The 12172-nt window shown below is 35.4% G+C and overlaps 1 protein-coding gene across 7 annotated transcripts in view; it reads left to right on the plus strand.

Moving 5' to 3' along the window:
- The window catches only part of LOC307174904 (uncharacterized protein), a 636196-nt gene that overhangs the window by 356749 nt on the left and 267275 nt on the right, over positions 1–12172 (plus strand). The gene's annotated exons all lie outside the window — the stretch shown is intronic.

The raw sequence follows: 12172 nt of genomic DNA on the forward strand, positions 1-12172 counted from the left end.
TTCATTTGTAGCCAAGGCGTAATGTTTTCTTCTAAGTGTCTACTGTGAAAAGGGAAATGAAAGATAATAAGATTCAGATGATGTATATGTACATATTTTAGGACATTTGTAAATATAAAATTCCGTGTAAGAGGGCTTCCCTGGTGGCGCAGTGGTTGAGAGTCCGCCTGCCGATGCAGGGGACGCGGGTTCGTGCCCCGGTCCGGGAGGATCCCCCATGCTGCAGAGCAGCTGGGCCCGTGAGCCATGGCCGCTGGGCCTGCGCATCTGGAGCCTGTGCTCCGCAGCGGGAGAGGCCGCAGCGGTGGGAGGCCCGCGTACCATAAAAAAAAAAAAAAAATTCCATGTAAGAATATTTCAGCCTCTACTTGACACCAAAAGCTCAAGCAACGAAAGCAAAAATAAACAAGTAGGACTACATCAAACTAAAATGCTTCTGAACAGTAAAAGAAATAGGAAAATAAAAAGGCAACATATGGAATGGGAGAAAATATTTGCAAACCATATATCTGATGAGTTAACGTCCCAAGTATAATATTTAAGGACCTCATACAATTCAATAGCAAAAACAAACAATCTTATTAGAAAATCAACAAAGGACTTGAATAGACATTCTTCCAAAGAAAACATACAAAGGCCAACAGGTATGTGAAAAGATACTCAACATCACTAATCATCAGGGAAATGCAAATCAACACTACAATGAGATATAACCTCATACCTGTTAGAGTGGCTACTATTAAAAAGACAAAAACAGTAAGTGTTGGTAAGGTTGTGGAGTAAAGAGAATCCTTGTGCAATGTTAGTGGGAGTATAAATTGGTACAGCCAGTATGGAAACAGTATGGTGGTTCCTTTAAAAATTAAAAATGAAACTACCATATCATTTGGGTATGTATCTGAAGGAAATCTGCACCCCATATTCATTACAGCATTATTCACAGTAGCCAAGACATGCAACCTAGGAGTACAACAGGTGAATGGCTAAAGAAGACATGACATATATATACATATATATATGTGTGTGTGTGTGTGTATATATATATATATGTGTGTGTGTGTGTGTATATATATGTGTGTGTGTATGTATATATGTATATATATGTGTGTGTATATGTATATACACATACACACATAGAGAGAGGAGAGAGGGTCAACTGGGGAGATGCTGGTACGGGGTACAAACTCCCAGCTTTAAAAATAAATAAGATCTGGGGATCTAATGCACAGCATGGTGGCTATAATTAACAATACTGTATTATATACTTGAAAGTTAAGAGAGTATATCTTAAATATTTGGTAATTTTAAATAAAATTATGTGAAGGGTGGAGGTGTTAAATAACCTTATTGTGTTAATCATTGTGCAATGTAGTTAACCCTTGAACAACATGGGTTTAAACTGCGTAGGTCCACTTACATCAGGGTTTTTTCAATAAAAGCATACTACAGTACTACACGGTCCGAGGTTGGTGGAATCTGCGGATGTGGAACTGCAGATACAGAGGGCCAACTGTAATTATATTCAGATTTTCAACTGCACAGAGAGTGGGTGCCTTTAACCCCCATGTTGTTCAAGGGTCAACTGTATATATGTGTATCTAATCATCACATTGTATACCTTGTACTTGCATATGTTATGTCAATAATGTCTCAGTAAAGCTGGAGGGAAAAACATAGTGGTTATACTTGAGTCCATAGCCATTTCCTCAATATTTTCTTTTACCTCCCACCCCAACACACAGACATGCACACACACACTCAAAGAGACACACACAGGCTGAACCAAAATAAAAATCAGTGTTGCTATCAAAAAATTCCATTGGAACTGGGACTTCCTTGGTGGCACAGTGGTTAAGAATCCGCCTGCCAATGCAGGGACATGGGTTCGAGCCCTGGTCTGGGGAGATCCTACATGCCACGGAGCAACTAAACCCGTAAACCACAACTACTGAGCCTGCACTCTAGAGCCCGCGAGCCGTAACTACTGAAGCCCGCATGCCTAGAGCCCATGCTCCACAGCAAGAGAAGCAACTGTGATGAGAAACCCGTGCACCGCAATGAACGGTAGCCCCCCACTCAGCACAACTAGAGAAAGCCCGCATGCAGCAAGGAAGACCCAACACAGCCAAAAAAAAAAAAAATCCATTGGAACTAAATATGAGTCTCCTTATTTCTTAGAAACAAATGCTTAGAATATTTATCATTCTAAACCATTTCATTGATATAAACATTTTCATATAATGTCATGTTCAGCTGATGCTGTTGGATCAGTTATATCTGCTTTGATTTTTCATCACCTTCACTAATCCCAATCTTTTCCCTCACTTGGATTAATTTAGTACCTTTCTAACAAGTCTTCTTGCATTTAATATTACACCCTTAAAATTGATTCTCAACACTGCAGGCAGAATGATCTTTAAAAAATTATTTAGACTGTTCTGATCTCTATATTACCCTTCTCTCCAAACACTAAGTTTCTATGCCCGACGCTTCTTGCTCCATATATACTTCAGCATCTGTTTATATGTCACCTCTGTAAGAAAATTTCTCTAGTCACACTATCTAAATTATACTTATGCAATATTCTTTTCCATCAAAGCATTGTGTTAATTTTCTTTCTGGCTCTTCCTAAAATGTATTTTTAAATTATTAAATTCTGTGACTAGTAGTTTATAGTTTTTTATCCACTAGACTTTCTTTTTCTTGAGTGAAGGGGCATGTCATTCCTGTTATTTTTTACAACACTAGTTAACACAAATTTCTCACATTAAAGACATTCGGTAAGAATCTGTGGAATGAATATATGAATTAATATTTTTACTTTTTACTTTACGAAAATGCTTCCAAAAAGGGTAACAAAAACATGGGTAAAAGTTTTTATAAACCAGATATTCGTAAAATCTCTAAGACAAAGAGTATTCATTAATTGCAAAAGAGAAAATGCAGTTGTTTTATTAACATCTTTATTAGAGTATAATTGCTTTACAATGGTGTGTTAGTTTCTGCTTTATAACAAAGTTAATCAACTATACATATACATATAACCCCATATCTCCTCACTCTTCTTTCTCCCTCTCACCCTCCCTTTCCTACCCCTCTAGGTGGTCACAAAGCACCGAGCTGATCTCCCTGTCCTATGCGGCTGCATCCCACTAGCTATCTATTTTACATTTGGTAGTATATATAAGTCCATGCCACTCTCTCACTTCATCCCAGCTTACCCTTCCCCCTCCCCGTGTCCCCAAGACCATTCTCTACATCTGTGTCTTTATTCCTGTCCTGCTTCATAACCACTTTTTTTTTTTTTTAGTTTCCATATATATGTGTTAGAATACGGTATTTGTTTTTCTCTTTCAGACTTATTTCACTCTGTATGACAGACTCTAGGTCCATCCACCTCACTACAAATAACTCAATTTCGTTTCTTTTTATGGCTGAGTAATATTCCATTGTATATATGTGCCACATCTTTATCCATTCATCTGTCAGTGGACACTTAGGTTGCTTCCATGTCCTGGCTATTGTAAATAGAGCTGCAATGAACATTGTGGTACATGACTCTTTTTGAATTATGGTTTTCTCAGGGTATATGCCCAGTAGTGGGATTGCTGGGTTATATGGTAGTTCTATTTTTAGTTTTTTAAGGAACCTCCATACTGTTCTCCATAGTGGCCGTACCAATTCACATTCCCACCAACAGTGAAAGAGGGTTCCCTTTTCTCCACACCCTCTCGAGCATTTATTGCTTGTAGAATTTTGATGATGGCCATTCTGACCGGTGTGAGGTAATACCTCATTGTAGTTTTGATTTGCATTTCTCTAATGATTAGTGATGTTGAGCATCCTTTCATGTGTGTTGGCAATCTGTATATATTCTTTGAAGAAATGTCTATTTAGGTCTTCTGCCCATTTTTGGATTGGGTCGTTTGTTTATTTTGATATTGAGCGGCATGAACTGCTTGTAAATTTTGGGGTTTTTTTTGCGGTATGCGGGCCTCTCACTGTTGTGGCCTCTTCCGCTGCGGAGCACAGGCTCCGGACGCGCAGGCTCAGCGGCCATGGCTCACGGGCCCAGCCGCTCCGCGGCATGTGGGATTTTCCCTCACCAGGGCATGAACCTGTGTCTCCTGCATCGGCAGGTGGACTCTCAACCACTGCATACCAGGGAAGCCCATGCTTGTAAATTTTGGAGATTAATCTTTTGTCAGTTGCTTCATTTGCAAATATTTTCTCCTATCTTGAGGGTTGTCCTTTTGTCTTGTTTATGGTTTCTTTTGCTATGCAAAAGCTTTTAAGTTTCATTATGTCCCATTTGTTTATTTTTGTTTTTATTTCCGTCTCTCTAGGAGGTGGGTCAAAAAGCATCTTGCTGTGGTTTATGTCATAGAGTGTTCTGCCTATGTTTTCCTCTAAGAGTTTTATAGTGTCTGGCTTTACATTTAGGTCTTTAATCCATTTTAAATTTATTTTTGTGTATGGTGTTAGGAAGTGTTCTAATTTCATGCTTTTACATGTAGCTGTCCACTTTTCCCAGCACCATTTATTGAATGGGCTGTCTTTTCTCCATTATATATTCCTGCCTCCTTTATCAAAAATAAGGTGACTATATGTGTGTGAGTTTATCTCTGGGCTTTCTATCCTGTTCCATTGATCTATATTTCTGTTTTTGTTCCAGTACCATACTGTCTTGATTACTGTAGCTTTGTAGTATAGTCTAAATCAGGGAACCTGATTCCTCCACCTTGTGATTACTACAAGAGATTGCTTGTAGTAATCTGTCATGATCCTTTGTATTTCTGCAGTGTCAGTTGTTACTTCTCCTTTTTCATTTCTAATTCTATTGGTTTGAGTCTTCTCCCTTTTTTCTTGATGAGTCTGGCTAATGGTTTATCAATTTTGTTTTATCTTCTCAGAGTACCAGCTTTTAGTTTTATTGATCTTTGCTCTTGTTTCCTTCATTTCTTTTTCATTTATTTCTGATCTGATCTTTATGATTTCTTTCCTTCTGCTAACTTTGGGGTTTATTGATTCTTCTTTCTCTAATTGCTTTAGGTGTAAGTTTAGGTTGTTTATGTGAGATGCTTCTTGTTTCTAGCGGTAGGATTGTATTGCTATAAACTTCCCTCTTAGAACTGCTTTTGCTGCATCCCATAGGTTTTGGGTCATTGTGTTTTCATTGTCATTTGTTTCTAGGTATTTTTTGATTTCCTCTTCGATTTCTTCAGTGATCTCTTGGTTGTTTAGTAGGGTATTGTTCACTCTCCATGTGTTTGTATTTTTTGCAGTTTTTTTTCCTGTAACTGATATCTAGTCTCATAGTGTTGTGGTCGGAAAAGGTACTTGATATGATTTCACTTTTCTTAAATTTACCACGGCTTGATTTGTGACCCAAGATATGATCTACCCTGGAGAATGTTCCATGAGCACTTGAGAAGAAAGTGTATTCTGTTGTTTTTGGATGGAATGTCCTATAAATATCAATTAAGTCCATCTTGTTTAATGTATCATTTAAAGCTTGTGTTTCCTTATTTATTTTCATTTTGGATGATCTGTCCATTGGTGAAAGTGGGGTGTTAAAGTCCCCTACTATGAATGTGTTACTGTCGATTTCCCCTTTTATGGCTGTTAGTATTTGCCTTATGTATTGAGGTGCTCCTATGTTGGGTGCATAAATATTTACAATGTTATATCTTCTTCTTAGATCGATCCCTTGATCATCATGTAGTGTCCTTCTTTGTCTCTTCTAATAGTCTTTATTTTAAAGTCTATTTTGTCTGATATGAGAATTGCTACTCCAGCTTTCTTTTGGTTTCCATTTTCATGGAATATATTTTTCCATCCCCTCACTTTCAGTCTGCATGTGTCCCTAGGTCTGAAGTGGGTGTCTTGTAGACAGTATATATATGTGTCTTGTTTTTGTATCCATTCATCCAGTCTATGTGTTTTGGTTGGAGCATTTAATCCATTTACATTTAAGGTAGTTATCAATATGTATGCTCCTATTACCATTTTCTTAATTGTTTTGGGTTTGTTATTGTAGGTCTTTTCCTTTTCTTGTGTTTCCTGCCTAGAGAAGTTCTTTTAGCATTTGTTGTAAAGCTGGTTTAGTGGTGCTGAATTCTCTTAGCTTTTGCTCATCTGTAAAGGTTTTAATTTCTCTGTCGAATTTGAATGAGGTCCCTGCTGGGTAGAGTAATCTTGGTTGTAGGGTATTCCCTTTCATCGCATTAAATATGTCCTGCCAGTCCCTTCTGGCTTGCAGAGTTTCTGCTTAAAGATCAGCTGTTAACCTTATGGAGATTCCCTTCTATGTTATTTGTTGCTTTTCCCTTGCTGCTTTTAATATTTTTTCTTTGTATTTAATTTTTGATAGTTTGATTAACATGTGTCTTGGTGTGTTTCTCCTTGGATTTATCCTGTTTGGGACTGTCTGTGCTTCCTGGACTTGATTAACTATTTCCTTTCTCATATTAGGGAAGTTTTCAACTATAATCTCTTCAAATATATTCTCAGTTCTTCTTCTCTTCTTCTGGGACCCCTATAATTCACATGTTAGTGCGTTTAATGTTGCTGTAGAGGTCTCTAAGACTGTCCTCATTTGTTTGCATTCTTTTTTCTTTATTCTGCACTGCGGTAGTTATTTCCACTATTTTATCTTCCAGATCATTTATCTGTTCTTCTGCCTCTGTTATTATGCTATTGATTCCTTCTAGAGAATTTTTAATTTCATTTATTGTGTTGCTCATCATTGTTTGCTTGCTCTTTAGTTCTTCTAGGTCCTTGTTAAATGTTTCTTTTATTTTCTCCATTCTGTTTCCAAGATTTTAGATCATCTTTACTGTCATTTCCCTGAATTCTTTTTCATGTAGACTGCCTATTGCTTTTTCATTTGTTTGGTCTGGTGGGTTTTTATCTTGCTCCTTCATCTACTGCATATTTCTCTGTCTTCTCATTTTGCTTAACTTGCTGTGTTTGGGATCACCTTTTCGCAGGCTGCAGGTTCGTAGCTCCTTTTTTATTTTTGGTGTCTGCCCCCAGTGGCTAAGGTTGGTTCAGTGGGTTGTGTAGACTTCCTGGTGGAGGGGACTAGTGCCTGTGTTTTGGTGGACGAGGCTGAATCTTTTCTTTGTGGTGGACAGGTACACTTCCGGTGGTGTGTTTTGGGGTGTTTGTGACCTTATTATGATCTTAGGCAGCCTCTCTGTTAATGGGTGGGGCTGTGTTCCTGTCTTGCTAGTTGTTTGGCATAGGGCGTCCAACAGTGTAGCTTGCTGGTCATTGATTGGAACTGGGTCTTAGTGTTGTGTTTGGGATCTTTGGGAGAGCTTTTGCCATTTGATATTACGTTGAGCTGGGAGGCCTCTGGTGCACCAATGTCCTGAACTCAGCACTCCTGCCTTAGAGGCACAGGCCTGACACCTGGCTGGTGCACCAAGACCCTGTCAGCCACACAGCTCAGAAGGAAAGGGAGAAAAAAAGAGAGAAAGAATAAATAAATAAAATAAAGTTATTAAAATAAAAAGTAAAAATTATTAAAAATTTTTTAAATTTAAAAGTGATAATAAAAGATAAGAAAAAAAGAAAGAAGAGAGCAACCAAACCAAAAAACAAATCCACCAATGATAACAAGCACTAAAAACTATACTAAAAAGAAAAAAAAGGACAGAAAGAACCCTAGGACAAATGATTAAAGCAAAGCTCTGCAGATAAAAATCACACAAAGAAGCATACATGTACACATTCAGAAAAAGAGAAAAAGGAAAATATTATATATATCTATATATATATATAAAAAAGGAGGAAGAGAGCAACCAAATTAGTAAACAAATCTACCAATAGTAATAAACTCTAAATACTTAACTAAGATAAACATAAAACCAGAAACAAATTAGATGCAGAAAGCTATCTTGAAGGTCTCGAGAAAACGCAGTTTTATAATGGAGTGTTCTATAAGTCACCATTTTTCAACGTGATTAGATTTAGTATCACTGATTATAGAACAATCTGACATTATTTATCTTTTAATATATTGCACAAAGAAAGATATAACATCCTGTGTAACATTTGCAAAAAACGTTTTACTCAAACCTAATCACAAAGAAACAGCCAGACATACACAGAATGTGCAACATGCTACCACATTTCTGGAATTCAATGTCATGAAACACTAAAAGGTGGAGGAAGGACCAGATTAAATAAGATTTTTTTTAAATAAAATGAATAAGTACAGTACATAATCTTCTGTGGATCCTGTCTATAAAATGTTCTTAGGACAGTTGGGGAAGTTTGAACATAAAATGTACGTTAGATACTAATGAACTAAAGTTATTTTTCTTAGGAGTGGTAATGACATTTTGCTTTGGTAGAAGTACATTCCTATTTTTAGGAGATTATTGTGCAGTATTTAGGGGTGAAATGTCATGATGTTTACATCATGCTGAAATTGCTCAACAAAAAGCAACTTTGTGTGTGCTTTATATGTATATATATAAAGCATAAAAAAATAATATGTAAGAACATAAAGAATAATAGATATATACATATAAATAATATATTCATGTATATACAAATAAAAAGCATGACAATATTAATGACAGAAATCGAGGTGAGGATTCACCTAGGTGTTCATCAAACTGTTCTTTCAACTTTTCTATAGGGCTTAAACATCTATTAATTCATGAACTATGTGGCATTCTGTGAAAAGAGGAGATATTTCATTCACAACACTATAGATAAGACAATTCTAAAAAGAATGGCTTCCTTATTCATTTTGTGAGAAGCAATATTGTTACACCATAACTCTATTTATGAGTTATGCATATAAAGGAAGGTGATTCATTTTGAAATAATTAGGAAAAGTTAAACACAGTGCTTTAATTATTCTTTAGTAACCAATATAGTATGGTATGAGCCTGACTGTTGTCTTAAAGGCTTCACTGTGATATGTATTCTAATATAGACAGAAAGGAGAAAGTTTTTTTAAAAAGCATGTTAATTTTAATTGTTGCAATCAACTTGGCTAACCAGTGTTGTAAAATAAGGCTTAGCAGGCATATTTGCCATGTGCTAGTGAATAAATCATCTGAGACTCTGGGTCTGCCATCTTGTGGACACTTCAGTAATTATACAGTATCAAAATTGACCTCATTTATCATAGCCATGCTGTGCTCCAAGATAGATAAGGCAGCTAAAATTTTTACCTGGAAATAGATTGTCCTGTCTCAACTCTTCATTCCAGGCTGTGGGGTTTTACAATCCTCATGATATTTTTAAGATAAAAGCTAAAAATATCAATTAATAATAATATAAAAATGAATCATAGTCATTTAATACCTATAAAAGTATCCAATATGATTAATTCATTATCTTAACAAAAATTTAAATGTGTCCTTCTATAGTATGATTGTATATACTATTCTCACATTAAGAGACCTAGTTATTGCTAGAAGAAAAAAGGAAATGATTGTCATATGCATATGTAAATTCAGTTAAAGATAATAATAGGTACCTTATAAAGAAGACAGCATTGTGCAGGGATGTGACTTTTAAGCTGTATCTTGGTTTGTTTTCCTGTGTTTATCATTTGTTTTTAATTTATTTAAAAAAACATAAATTTAAGCTGAGTTAAATTAGTCTGGGGATATTGAATCATATCCCCCTTTTCCTTCCTCTCACCTTCTCAACTCCTGTGACAACTCCCACAAGGAAACCATGGAACTTTGGACTGCAGAGCATCATTCTGCACTTTGGAATGCAAGAAAGAAAACTGCACTGCAGTTGTACTGGTCTGGAATGAAGGTTGTGTGACTTTAGCAAATGAATTTCTTCCTCCAGATACCTGCCTCAGCATTTATAAACTTAGCATATGTATGAGTCATTCTTAGTCCAAATGATCATTCTGTAACATCTACTGAGCACCTAAAAAAATTCTAGACACTGTGGAAGGCAGTGGGATTACAGTGGTGAACGGGTCAGGAATGATTCTTGCTTACAGACTACTGATGACCAAGTCAGAAAACCAGAGTGCAGACATCATCTTTGGAGCCAGAAAGAAAAACTCATCTGTGTGTACTTATTTTTCTAAAACTGTTTGGAAAGAATTTGAACTTTATTAATATTTAATATGTGCATTAATAGTACTATAGACATAAAATTGTTAAATAAGTATTTAATTTTTTGAGGTAAATGCTTAGAATTTCACTGATAAATATGTGCAATAACAAATGGAGTCTACTGGTCAACCATCTTCAAACCATATGTATGTTTATGCAAATACGTAGCTCTATAAAATAACAACTGGAAACAAAGTAGCCAAGAGTTGCAACTATAGTTATAACTATATATGTATTTATAGGTTTCACATCTGTTCATGATGAATGAGTCCAGAAGACCTAAATGTTAGATAAAAGTTTAATGTGATCTAGATGAAAAAAGTGTTTTAAATTAAAAACTAAAAAAATAGGTGATATTATACTTGGAATCAGCAGTTGAAAAATCCTTCAAACTCTTATTAATTTGCTATAAAAGCAACTCTTTTTAATGCATTATTGGAAATTATTAGAAAAATAATTTTCTCACATATTCAAGGACTCAAAAAGCATAGCAGGTATTCCCATGGCATAAAAGAAAGAAATTCTTGAATACATACTCTGATCATCAGAGAAAGATTGAAATAATGAGATAAGTCACAGGGAAGTCACAGAAATGATTTTGAAGTGAACTCAAACCACTTAAAAGCAGAAATAATTTTAAGTCTTATAAATGCGGTTGTAAAGCTGAAGAATATGGTCTAAACATTCTTCTTTAAAGATATATAGGTCAAGAGCAGTTATGTTATAATTGTGTGGAAATAAAACACAGATTATATTAAGAAACACTTGAAGTTAGGAGAAGGGAGAAAATGTGTCCTGGATTTCAAACTTCAACTCGGAGACTTCAAAGATGGAAAGATATCTGTGTTCTTGGATTGAAAGAATCAATATTCTTAAAATGACCATACTACCCAAGGCAATCTACAGATTCCATGCAATCCCTATCAAAATACCAATGGCATTTTTCACAGAACTAGAACAAATAATTTTAAAATTTATGTGTAAACACAAAAGACTCCAAATAGTCAAAACAATCTTGAGAAAGAACAGAGCTGGAAGGATCATTGTCCCTGACTTCAGACTATACTACTAAAGCTACAGTAATCAAAACAGTATGGTACTGACACAGAACCAGACACATAGATCAATGGAACAGAATAGAGAGCCCAGAAATAAACCCTTGCACTCATGGTCAATTAATCTATAACAAAGGAGGCAAGAATATACTATAGAGAAAAGACAGTCTCTTCAATAAGTGGTGCTGGGAAAACTGGACAGCTACATGTAAAAGAATAAAATTAGAACATTCTCTAATATCATATATGAAAAAAACTCAAAATGGATTAAAGATCTAAATGAAAGACTGGATACCATAAAAATCCTAGAGGAAAGCATAGGCTGAACATGCTTTGACACAAATCACAGCAATATTTTTTTTGGCTGCAATGTAATTATAAAAGTTTTGAAATAATCTAACTCATATTCACCTATCATTGATAGATAGAATGAAAAAAGAAGTATATAAATTTATCTGAATGATATCATAAAAGTTTAGATTCAGCTAACATTGTTCTAAACCCTTACTATGTATACATCAGAACTAGCTGATCAGCAGTACCCACCCCCCAAAACATTACATTACTATCTCAGTCTTTACACAGCAGAATATTTCCAATGGAACAAAAACTTAAGCACAAAGCACACAACTATAAAAATACTTGAACAAAAAGGGGGAATAAATTTATAAAGTGTAAGTAGAGTCAGTCTTTCTAAGCAGAATATAGCAATAGAACCCAGAGGCCATAAAGAAAATTACTGATGAGATTGAACACAGTAAATTAGAATATAGAAGTTGAAAAAACAAATGGCAAACTATGTGTCTGTTTTTAGGAAGGGGAGATGAATGTTTTCAAAGCATAAAATAGGTAAATAAGAAAAAGACATACCATGGAAAGACAAACCAAAAGAAGGCTGCTCTAGCTATATCAATAGCAGGCAAAGAAGAATCTAAGGCAACAGTAGTATTCAAGTAAAAAGGATATATCACTATTACAAAAGAATCGATTCAACAGAAAGATACA

Source organism: Stenella coeruleoalba, assembly GCF_951394435.1.
Source record: "Stenella coeruleoalba genome assembly, chromosome: 16".
Classification (NCBI taxonomy): Eukaryota; Metazoa; Chordata; class Mammalia; order Artiodactyla; family Delphinidae; genus Stenella; species Stenella coeruleoalba.